The following is a 13245-nucleotide window of genomic DNA, read 5'->3' as shown; positions in this document are numbered from 1 at the left end:
GTTGGTGCTCATGCATATCATTACAGTTTACAAGGGATGAAAACAGTAATGCAACTGATTTGTACTGGACCTCTGATCATCTTACGTATTTTTCACAAGTTTAGTCTTGTGTATGCAGCATAACCCATGTTACTCAGTACAGGAATAAGTTTCAGGGTAGCAGCCGTGTTAGTCTGTATCCGCAAAAAGAACAGGAGTACTTGTGGCACCTTAGAGACTAACAAATTTATTAGAGCATAAGCTATGCATCCGAAGAAGTGGGCTGTAGTCCACGAAAGCTTATGCTCTAATAAATGTGTTAGTCTCTAAGGTGCCACAAGTACTCCTGTTCTTTTTACAGGAATAATGTTACTTAGGCAAATGTTTTGATCATGAACGCACCTCCCAATTTCAGCATCCTGCCCTTATAGTATAGGTAGATATGTGTAAAGTTAAGAATAACACATTACTAGGAAATTGTAAAATCTCATTTCTTTATCGGGGGTCTGTTTCCTATGTGCTACATTTGAAATCTAACATATAGCATGCTACTGTGCTTTTCTTTTTAAAGCAGGAGAAATCTTATAAAGATTGAAAGCTCTTTGGGAATACATCTTTTTATTTTTATTTTGCACTGCCTATCACAATGGGAGTGGGACCCTGGTCTCTGATTTGGGCCTCTAGGTTTTATCCTTATAAAAACAGTAATAAAAACAAGTGTCTTCTGGTAAATGTCATTGGTAAAACCACCGTTCAGCAAGGTCCACATATATTAACATAAATACTATATATTTCATATATACCAATACGGTATTTTGTATGATTTTTATCAGTGTGTATCTCTGAGATGAAACATTCCAACTGATGTTAGTGGGACCCAGGATAAAATGTTTTTTTCTTTAATTGCAGAATTAGTGTTACTGATGCAAGTTTTGTGTCTGAAATAATTGATTTTGTAACATGCTTGCAGCAGGTGACTGTTTTATTGCTCACTACCAACACTAAATGAGCTAAATTGGACAACATCTGTGTATATTGGGAGTGCTTAAAAGCACTGACAGTAGAGAATTAAAACTGAGTGGTCTGACTTCCATCAGTATCTACTTGATATCACTCATCTGCAACAGTCTAAGAAATAATTGGTCATGGAAGATTTGCACTTTGCTAATATTTTATCTTAATATCCACTGTTATGTACTTTAAATATGCTTGTAAGACATTTTTCCAATCTTACTCCTTTGTACAATTTGGGATAACTTAACAAATAAGCATGCCGACTATAAAAAAAAAAAAAAAAAATTTAGACTGCATGGAAGTGCTTTATCTGGACAGATTAAAAGTATGTCTAGGCTGGTGTTGACAGTGTCCTACATATCCAATGAAGAATGATCTTGAAGGAAAAAGGAAGATTAAGTCTGTGTGCGTTGTAAGGGAAATTTCTACAATCTCAAAATAGCAGCTTCAAAAAATGAAAGATTATGTACTGAAATTGGCAAGTTACTTTACATTGAATACAGTCACTCTCTATTTTTAATACAGACAATGCCACTTTTTTTGCCTGTACTTTTATATTTGTCATTGCCAGTTTGACTCTCAAATTGCTATACAGGTGCCATTAGAAGCCTTCAAATTATCTTGCTGGCAAGACACTGTAATGCTGCATTATTTGTACATTAACCTAATAAGAGAGCCGTGTAAAATTACTGAAGGTAAATCAAATTACTTCACTTTTACCTACGTTTAGCAAGAAGCTATGAGTCATGGCTGGTACTTTTTTGTTAACCTTGTTTGAGACAGCAGTTCTTTCTAAAATCTGAAATAACAAATTAGCACTCCAATATTGGTGCAACTGGTAAGTGTTTTTGTAGCCTAAAGTAGAAGAGTCAAGGCAAATAGCATTGCATGGGGCAGGCTTTCATTTTGAAGGTACTTAGTGGAATATGCCTGATAGTAGGCTGCACATGGAAAAGACCGGTTTAACTGTGGTAAGATATAATTAATTAGTCTGCTGTTTATTATGTCCTCTAAGATTTCTGCTAAATGTTTTAACTAATAAATGATTTTCCACACAGTCGAGCTTGTACCCACGTTGGGAGGAGGGGCGGGGTGGGGGGGAGAGATAGCATGTAAATATATAGGGTAAATTTTCAGCATGGATGATATGGGCACCATCTGCACATATCCACCTAAATCAGTTCTGCTGAAAATGTTTCCTCATATGGTTACAAAGCCTGATTTAACTCTCTTTTCCTGTATGCTTGTAGAAATTGTTTTGAATAAGCTTTCTTTGGAAAAAAAAAAGTAGAGCCATGAATTAACTGGTGTGGAAAGACTAATCTTTATCACCCAGAGGTAGCTGCATGCATATCAGTGGTCACTGAAATGATGCTTATATTTAGTAGTTAGCACAACACTTGGATATGAAATTGCTGTGTCAGTGTGAGACGGTGGTATTAAGAGTTTGCTTTATGCTTGGAATTCAGTGTAGAGTAAAAGAATGAAACTAAATGCAAATGTAACTTCCTGAATTTTGAAAGATTTTATTTTGATGGTGGAATGTGTAGCTGAGAAGTGAATGCTCAAGCAGTGAATTTTGCTAATAAGGGAGCCCACAAGAAGTAGTGTGTATTTACAATAGATACATAAACATAATAATTCAGAGTTTCTGAAAATGTCCTGATTGTGATTAAAGTCAAGATTTCCATATTCTTTAGGTCCACTAATCCAGACTGCTTAGTTGAAAATCCTCCTACATGAGTGATCTACAGTAAACACTAGATATAATGATGAACGAATTTTTGGTACCAAGGATCAATTTGCCCCATTCTCTGTCATCTCTTTGCGAGTCTTTGGTAGACCGCAGAGTGCAGCAGCAACATGCTCCTACTCTACAGTAGCTAACTTCAGGCTTCTGTAAAAATTTCACAAGGCAAGAAATATTGTACTAATTTATTGGAATTTTACTGAAGCTTCCTATAGTAGTGGTGCCTGTACTGGCGCAAGGTCCTATTTCTTGGAACCAGAGTGCAATTCAATCTCTTTGACAACTCATTGGTCTGAGGAAAGTTTCCGCCAGCTAGAGAAAAACACTTCGATGCAAACCAGATGGTGGATATATTTAGATGGTCTCCCATTGTGAGTGTTTCTGATGCCTTGGAGGGTGAGGTCATTTTACTCTCATCATAATTTTTACTGGGTTTGGTGGTTGCAATTACCCAGGTCCTCACAAAGGCCAGTTCTACAGTCAGTCTTCTTTCTGTAAAGCTATCATTGGCCAAATTTCAGTGGCACATTTTGTGGAGAGAGTCCTCATAAGTATATCATTATAGACCTAAAAAGTTGAAATAATGTTATTTACTCAAATGGTTCAAAGTGGAGTCCATGGGTCCGATCCTCAGCTGCTATAAATTGGTGTAGCTCCAGTAATTTCAGCTGTGACTAGTGATCTTGACATTCCATTGGATGCCAGATGCATTCTTAATGGATGATCTCTTCATCTTGGTCCAAAGGGGGATTATATGTTCTCCCTGTCAGTCACAGGTACATATATACTAGATGACTCTCAAAATCCAGAAACTTAAGACCAGAGGCACACACTTTTAACCACAGTTTGGATTCAGAGAGCTTGGATCACAAACCTGCTCAAATTGTCAGTGGCAAAACTTGCCACAAGTCTCTGATCTCTTGTTTCCAGGACCATCTTATCGTGACGGGTTCATTTGTGAGTGGGTGTGGTCCTGAAAAACAAGTTATTAAAGTCTAAAAGAGCAAATATTTGCAATGGACAAACTGGATTGAAAAAAAACAACAACTTCTCTTCCCCTGCTTTTGCTCATTTCAGAAGAATCTTCAATGCCTTTTGAAGGCTTTTAAAATATTTAGTTAACTATTTATTTTCCATTATTTTTGCATATACCTGCATGGTTCCATACTAGTTGGGGTCAGAATTAGGAGTAGTTACATACTACATATGATTATGTTTCTGCTTTTGGTGGACCGAAAAGTCTCTTGAGATGTAGCCAGACTCAGATGTCTTGAAATTTGCCTTTTTCTAGATTCTACTTCTGTCTGTATTGCCAATTTCTTAGGCAGAAATTCTCCTTAGTGTAGTTGAGGGTTTTTAGTCACATGAATCTGTAGGTGATGTGCTACATTTTCTTCAGTAAGCCTAAACAAAAGACTGCCTGTTGATTTCAGTGCTAGCATTTACAGTAGTCTAATAAGAACAAGATCAGATGGGTGACCACCTGTTAGTTATTGATTTCCTCCAAGTTGCCACTCTATTGTTTCCCTATTAGTTTTAGTGTTCCCTCTTGGAGTCTTTATCTCCTAACTAACAAGATGCTTCCTTCCCGCCCCAATCCCCCAGCTGTCTGGCCGCCCTCCTTGCCAAAGAGGGGAATCCCAAAAGATTCCTATTTGTACTTTTTTGCCCCAAATTTTCTAATAATGGTGATGAAAATTATACCAGTACTTTGCACTTCTGTAAGAATCTCCAAGTGCATCTCAAACATTTAATTAATGAACTACAATGGAAAGTAAGTTTTATTATATGCACTCCACAGATACAGAAAGCTGACACACAGAGCAGTTACGTGTTTTCACCATGGTCACACACAAATCACTGGCGGAGAATGGAACAGAACTCAGCAACTTGACTCTCAGTTCTGTTCTCTAACCATTTACCCACACTTTCTATGACTGGGAGTGTACTGGTAAATGGTCTGTTCAAAATATATCACAGGTAAGGACTATAGGGTTAAGTTTAAATTCTCTGAGAATTCTACTAAGTCTAGTGATATGGTTTAGAGGCAGCATTACTGATCTTTCTATTGAAGAGACTATCTCTGGCAGACATGGACCTCTTCACGAGCCCTTGGTAGCTCTTGCATTCTTTTACTAGGCGCAGGATACTTTCACCTCTACACATGAAGTGGTTGCTGCATTTCAGAACTGTATCCCTCCCCCAAAAGTAACCCTTTTTCTCTTTGTAAGAGACTTATAGTCTGATCCCTTCAGCCCAAATTTCTTAACTTATAAACATTGTACTGCATCTGCAGCAGTGTGAAGTTATATAAATCCAGAATGTCCTTCCCTGATTAGATCTGTGGTATTACCCTATGCATATTGTTTCATTTGGGGGTTGAATTTCATATTCTAGTTTCAGAGATCATTTTACAAAGTTAATTTATGATGTTTTTATTGTTAGGATCTTCTTTGTCTCTGAATGATATAGAAATCTCATCTGGGGACAGAGGTGTGAGACTGCTGGAGAAAAAGATTCTTGGCACTTAAAATTTGTGTGTCAGTTCTTTTGTGCTACAGCCTGTCATTTAGGTAACAAGAGCTGCAGCTTGAGTTGGTGTATCTGAGGTGCAGATACATGATTCACAGGTAAAACCTGTACACTCTTATTGTAAAAAGGGACTAGATACTTTTCATCATGTATCACAGTAGTTTCTCTACTGTACTTATTGGAGGATATTGTAAATAATCAGAATATTGAGTGGAAAATACAAGCATGAAACCTGTTATTTGCTTGTTCTTTCCATAGGTGGTTGTCTTCATTTTAGAAACTATTCCTTGAAGTCATGGTTTCCATGATTGTAACTTTTATAGATGCCTGCTTTCCATTTCTTCGTAAAATGGTAACTTTATAAAATAATAATATATTATTCGGAATGCCTTTTCTTAAGTTGTTACCCACATCCAAGCAGTTACTAAAGAGAAATGAGAATAAAAACTTTGTTAAGGTCACAAAAATAGAATGAAAAGATGTTTACTGTATTTTATATTTCTTCCTAGAAGGATTGTGCCCTTGTACTTGAAAAACAGAGTATATATATCTTCACATATGTGTTTGAATATGTATATGGGTATGCACAGTTTAACTCTGAGAGGGGAATGAACTGAAGTTTTATTGAAAATGGGAATCAAACTCCAAGGGGATATGATGAATTTTGGAATATGGGTTTCAAGTTTTTATGTACTCTGCATAAATCTTGCGTAGAGTACTTCTAAGCTGTTTGCATATCTTAGAGGAGTTTAATATAATTTAACTGGTTAAGCAGTCTATTGTAAACAGATTAAGCTGTTTTTCTGGTAACTTATTCTAAAGCAGGAAGTAAAGAAATAGTGAGCTACTGTGTCACAAGTCTGGTACAAAACTGAGAATTTCCATGGAGTGCTAAAGTCAAGAATAAGGCTCAGGTTACATGTGCAATAATTTAGTGAATTTCTACAATGGGAATTGAAAACACTGAACTAGTCATTTCTGCTTAAATAAGATTGGGGTAAATATGCTTTTCAGTCTGGAAAGCATGTTTTCAGCATGAAACATTAGCTAGGCTTGGCAGTTTCTCTTTGAGATTGACAGTGATATTGTAATGAGCTTAATTGGCTCATTCCTGGCCAACCCCCCTGTGAGGTCAGCCACTGGGTCCAACAGAATGTCAGGTAGGCAGACTCCCTGAAATCCTCTAGAGATGTGTCCCCAGATGACATACACTCTCTCAGCAACTAACCAGATCTCCATGACTGACCTGAACTGTTATCCTGGACCAACAGCTGAGGCCACTAACAGCTAGGAAGAATGCAAAGATTGTTACCTTGCAACTGGTTAGACGTCCCCATCATTCCCCATAGATGAGGCCCTTGTGTGGAAATACTGATAGGATAAGGGAGGTGGGGCAGAAGGATATCCTAAGCAGGGAGGTGGGGCAGAAGGGTATCCTAAGCAGGATATGTTTTCCTCATCGAAGACCCAAGGCAGGCAACCAGGCCATTTGATCTTTACACTATACCAATAGGCTGCAATACAAATGTCTGTAGCTAGCGTTAAAATTGTTGATCCTACTCTTGAAAAACAAGTATAACATATTTCTCTGTCTGCATCTTTTTCTCCCACAGCCCCAGTGAAGTTTGCTTTTTTTGCTGTGTGTATGTGGGTGGGGTGGCTTCTTTTTGGACGGGAAAGCCACCAGCTGCTTGAAATTCCTCCAGTGATTGCCACAGAGCTCATTGCTCACCTGGCACATTTAAAGGTGTTCATAAAGAGTTGTGTCACCGCAGCGCTCAGAGAAGTCCAGCAAGGAGACATTTTATGCAAGTATAGCAAACCAAGTGGATCAAGTAAATGTAACATGGTTCCTTGTACATAATTCACAACTTTGTCTTTCTTAAAACAAGCAGAGCGTGAGAGACAGAAAAAAGAAAAGGCCGTGTTAATCTTTCACATTGTTTCCCCCTTTACTACTCTGCGAAAGGTTTTTTTTTTTTTTTTTTTTTTTAATCTATTTGATGGCTTTGGGGTAGTCTCATGCCTAGGGCCCTTCCAAATTCACGGTCCATTTTGGTAAATTTCATGGTCATAGGATTTTAAAGGTAGCAAGTTTCATGATTTCAGCTTTTTAAATCTGAAATTTCAGTGTTGTAATTGTAGGGGCCCTGACACAAAAAAGGAGTTGTGGGGTGGTCGCAAGGTTATTGTGTGTGTGTGTGGGGGGGGGTTTGCAGTATTTCTACCCTTACTTCTGTTCTGCTGCATGTGGTGGTTCTGCCTTCAGAGCTGGGCAGCTGGAGAGCAGAGGCTACTCTCCAAGAACTCAACTCTGTAGGCAGAGCTGCTGCCAGCAGCAGTGCAGAAGTAAAGATGGCATGGTACGGTATTTCTATCCTTACTTCTGCACTGCTGCCTGCAGAGCTGGGCCCTTAGTCAGCAGCTGCCACTCTCCGGCTGCCCAGCTCTGAAGGCAGCAGTGCAGAAGTAAAGAGTGCCATGGTATGGTATTGCTGCCCTTACTTCTGCGCTGCTGCTGGCGGGGCTCTGCCTTCAGATCTGGGCACCTGGCCAACAGTCACAGCTCTCCAGCCACCCAGCTCTGAAGACAGCACAAAAGTAAGGATGGCAATACCGCAACCCCCCTAAAATAACCTTCTGACCCTCCTGCAAATCCCTTTTGGGTCAGGACCTCCAATTTGAGAAATGCTGGCCTCCCCCATGAAATCTGTATAGTATAGGTAAAAGCACAAAAAAGAGCAGATTTCATGGTCCGTGGCATTTTTTCATGGCTGTGAAATTAGTAGGGTTCTACCTATAGATAGGCAAATTCAGAAAGACTTGGATTTCATCAGGAATTCAGTGCCTGGAGATCTGTTACGGTCCAGAGCAGAAAAGCCAGAAGGTGAAGTATGAATATTCACATTCAATTCAGCATTTATATTTCTTTTCTAAGGATAGATATAATGCCAAGAAAATGTCAAACATTTAACACCAAATTTTCTGCATCATAAACTTTCTGTTAAGAATTACTATAAATCTGTACTAGTATTTTCCCCTAATGCCAGCAAACAGGTTTATTTTTCAAAACATACACAAATGCCACTGCCACCTTTCCATTGTTCTCTCAGTGAACAGCATACTCCTATTGACAACGCCTCCTTCACTGACAAGTACTAGTGACACTCTAGTCTAAGATGCATGACTATGAAAGGGTTTCCTTTGAGAAATGCATTTCATCTAGCCCTTGAACTGTTCTCGTCTTATACAAATGAAATGGTCTCCACTATCACCTGTCTTATCATTACTAACAAATCCAAAGGAATCTTGAAAAAAGAACAAAGGCAATGACACCCATCCCACCAATCGCAGCAACTCTCCTTTCTTTCCAAAAAAGTCTTTCTTCATGCCAGTGAATACAGACATGCAGATTGTATACCTAATTCAAGCACTACTGAGCACTGGCCTATACAGACTCCTTTATTGTTTCATAGTTTTCTATACATTAATAGTGTTACACTACAGTGCAGAATAATGTTTCCAGGCAAGCAATAGGAGAGAGAAAAGGTTACAGTTGTCCATTCCAGAAGGTGTTAACCAGAGGGCCATCAGTGCAAGACAGTGGAAGAGAGAATAAGGGATGTCTTTATCCCTTAGTGTCCGTATTCCGTACCACTATGCCCTCTGTGTGCAGGGGAAGCATGCTCTGTTGAGCTGCTACATCCGCAACTTGAGTGTGTGGAGGGAGGAGGTGAGTGTGGGCAGTTCCCTAGTGCACTTGGCAGTGTAGTTACACTGGTGTGCTAGGGAGAGTACGCAGTGACTGGTGTACACCTGGTTAATTTACTTCTTCCCTGGAGCAGCGAGGAGACTGGAAAGGTGATTTGTGTCTGCCTCCCTCTCACATTGCTCTAGGGGCAATGGAAGAACACAGTGCCCCTTCCTAGACTGCAAACTCAGAATCTACGTCATAGTTTGTAGAGACTGTTTGTCACGCTGTCTGGAGTGGTTCACAACCATGAATTCCAACCTCAGTGCAGACTATCAAAAGCAGGGCAGACACCCCAAACTGCTTGCATGTTCTATAATTACATTTCACCAATCCAGTAACAAGTGTGGCCAACACAGAGTTCGCCTCTCATTGTACCCCATGCTATGCATAAGATTAGGGATAAGAAATGTTCACACAATGCTTCAGTGTTTGTCAAATCTTTCCTTATTTTCATTCAGTGCTTATAACTAAATTACAGATATACTGTAAATGCTATGCTAAATTGTTCTTGGTAACAATACTATAGATACTACTTTATGGTGTTACTGTCCATTATATACAGTGTAGGCTAAGTTTATCACTTCCACTTTATACGCTCTTCAATTATAAGTAATTCTACAAATCATTACCACACATGTGCCAAAAATACAATATTCATTATAAAAGTCAGCATAAGCACTTTGGAGAAACATTACCCTTTATTTTTCAGATTGTTGTATCAATGGTGTATAAGTACTCTGGTGTTAAATTTTTTTATTGGGATTGAATTTTTGAAAAAATTTAATGCTATTTTTTGATATTAAGTCTCATATTCTTTTTCTGATCATAAATTTTATTAAGAAAGGATAACACAACAACGAGGAAAATACAGAAGAAAATTTTAAGTAGGAATGGAAAATAATATTCATGGAGTTTTGTAGGTCAGTTAATATAAAATGGCTGGATTAAAATTTGATCCAAAACTCAATAGGAAACTGTAGAAGGAGATAATGCAGTGGAAAGTAATGTAATGAAATGGAAATTAACTCAGGCATTCAGAGCACATTCACTGAAATATAATCGTATAATATGCACATGCCTGGACTCTGATTGGTTGACAGCCATTAGCAAACCAAGGTGCAGGGATTTCCACAATCACAGCACATTTACTATACCAGTAATCACACTGAGGGTGCAAGTTTCTGTACAGACCTATTTAAATCCAAACAGTGGAAAAAAATATTTTACTGGCCTTGTAAGAAGTAGAGGAACTACATTTTATGACTGATCCTCATTTAAATAATAATAGGAGCAATGTGATCCCATCCTGCAAAAATGTCCTCTTCCTTCAGAATGGTGAGAGGCCTCAATTTCCATTGATGCAAACTGGGCTGAGGGTTCTTTGCTCCTTGCAGGATTAGGTCAGTGGTGAGCAGTTAAGATGTGTATTGATCGAAGACACTATCTCTAACACTCAGTCCCACTAGTGCAGTGGTTCTCAGCCAGGGGCACATGTATCACTGGGGCTACTCAGAGGTCTTCTAGGGGTACATCAGTTGATCTAGATATTTGCCTTGTTTTACAACAGGCTATATAAAGCACTAGCGAAGTCGGTGCAAACTAAAATTTCATGCAGACAATGACTTGTTTATACTGCTCTACATATACACTGAATGTAAGTACAATATTTATATTCCAATTGATTTATTTTATAATTATATGGTAAAAATGGTAAAATAAGCACTAGTGTGCTCAATGAAGTGCTAGTGTCCTATGATATTTCTGTATTTTTATGTCTGATTTTGTAAGCCAGTAGTTTTTAAATGAGGTGAAACTTGGTGGTACATAAGACAAATCAGACTCTTGAAAGGGGTACAGTAGTCTGGAAAGGTTGAGAATCACTGCACTAGTGGGAGTCAGGTGCATGTATTGATGGCAGAAGAGACCCTCTCCCTTCAGGTCATAGTGGTTGAATCACTTTTTTTGGTTCTGGAAGAATTAAGTCCTCAAAACAGTGATTCTTGACAACACACAAACTCAGTTCTTGTGGTCTGGGGTTTTGACACTTGAAGATTACTAACATACTTAAATTTGTATTTGGATGACTAAAGAATATTTTTCACTTTTTAAAAAACCATTAATAAATATGCATAATATGTAAAACAAACCCTGCCTCAATATATTTTATACCCAAGAGACTGCATCATTTGAATTAGGCTTTTATTTCTGTTGGGTAAATAGTGTGCATTTCTTTATTCTCCATGAGTATAGTTCATTAAAAACAAAACAAAAAAATCCCCAAAAAACTAAGGTATTTCTTTCCATATTTTGTGCTGTTAAAAATAAGCCAGTGCTTTAAAAATGTATCCCTTGACAGACTGAAAAATAAGGTCACAGTTATTATTTGACAAATAGGTAGCTTAGAAGGTGGTATTGTCTTATTTCTTTGTGTTTTCCTGTCTGTTGCATCCACCTATTGGATTGACAGCCCAAAAGTTGACATTTAACCACAATATGAGCAGTGGCAATGCAGGCTTCTGCCAGCTTTGTTATCCTTCCACTGTGCCTGGTATCTGAACTGGAATAATTGGTGTGGGAGGCTAATCTGGTCTCCATGGTTTATCCAGCATATGGCCTCTCTGCTGAGGCAGCAAAAAAGGGTTCCTTTTTCGATGATAGGGAATGATGCCAGCTTATTTCGAAGAGGTAACTGAAAAGCCAGAAGATGGTAAGGACCTTAGTATGGTCATTACCAAGCTTAGTTATAGCTGTATTGGCAACTTCTTGATAAAATCGTAAGTAATATGCTCAAATCAGCAGCTGTTCTGACATTACTGCAAGGTAAACAAGGATTGGACTTCGTAGCCAATTAAATGCTGCAAATATTTTTATTAGAACAGCTGCATCTCTCAAATTGGCTACAATACATACTCAGCCACTAGTTCCAAATGCTGAGATGTTTTTGTAACCACTCGAAAAAACCGCCTCTGAAAAGTATTGGTTTAAAAAATTCCTTTGCTGCTTGTTTTATTTATTAGAGACTGACATTTGCTGCTGTCTTCCTCTTATAGAAACCATCAGGATATTTTCTTGTATTGGGTCAGGCATTGTGCTTTGTGGCAAAAAATGTGAAGATGACAACAGATAAAATATACTTTAGTGGATTCATTTAGCTGAGACCTAGATGCACAGGACCAATGACTATAAGAACATAAGAATGACCATAGTGGGTCAGACCAAAGGTCCATCCAGCCCAGTATCCTGTGTACTGACAGTGGTCAATGTCAGGTGCCCCAGAGGGCGTGAACCTAACAGGTAATGATCAAATGATCTCTCCCCTGCTGTCTATCACCACCCTCTGACAAACAGAGGCTAGGGACACCATTTCTTACCCATCCTGGCTAATTAGCTGATTAGCAAGCACCCTAAAGGCTACAGTTGATTGTAAAGAGCATTTTAAGGCTGTCATAGTATTGGGGTTGGGTTCCTCCCATTAGCCTCTTAACTCTCATGAAGGAAACCAAAAGTCTTACTACTTGTCTGCCTCTAAGAAGTCTTATAAGGCTGGACGTGACGGGGCTGAGCACATGCCCTGATGAGCCTCCAAGCTCTATTGGAATGGGGTTGGAAGGTTTCCGAATTACCTTCCCGAAGGACCCAGCGTTCTTATGCATTTACCCTGGATGAGCCCTTCTGTTTTGGTTTCTTGTAAATTACTGTTAGCATGTAATTTTAGGGCTTTATAATGTCTAGGATTTGTTTGTAAGGGTTTTTGCACTTAAATTGTTTACTTGAACTTGTAACCCTTTGAGTCAAGTTTATAATCTGGGACTGACGGTTCTTCTTTCTGTCCCATCTTAAAACAGACTAGCTTTTGTTTTAAGATTATCAAACTATTTTCATGTTTTGGTCAAAGGTTTGGGACAATTCTCTTTTTTTAGCTCATTCATCTCTAGATTATATTTGTCATTGCGATTATAGAAAAAATTAAAGGGAGTGAATTCTCATAGTAACACCTGTGAGAACAGCGTGGAGCCAAAATTACATGACTGGGTTATTGAATTCTGGATTCTCAGCTTAAAGGTGATCTAACAAAACAGCATATAATTAAGTATTAATTTTGCAAAGATTGAAAGGGATTTTGCAAACTCTGTTTCCATTATTCTGTCTACCTAAATAAAGGAAAAGAAAAATGACTTAAATAAGGCTGCATGGCTCTTAAACAAAATAATTTACA

General features: G+C 38.4%; 1 protein-coding gene across 8 annotated transcripts in view; it reads left to right on the top strand.

Annotated features, from left to right (window-relative positions):
• ATP2B2 (ATPase plasma membrane Ca2+ transporting 2) overlaps window positions 1-13245 on the top strand; it is a 541726-nt gene that overhangs the window by 145219 nt on the left and 383262 nt on the right. The gene's annotated exons all lie outside the window — the stretch shown is intronic.

The sequence above is a fragment of the Trachemys scripta genome, chromosome 7 (assembly GCF_013100865.1).
Source record: "Trachemys scripta elegans isolate TJP31775 chromosome 7, CAS_Tse_1.0, whole genome shotgun sequence".
NCBI lineage: Eukaryota > Metazoa > Chordata > Testudines > Emydidae > Trachemys > Trachemys scripta.
This window is presented reverse-complemented; position numbering and strand designations above follow the sequence as displayed.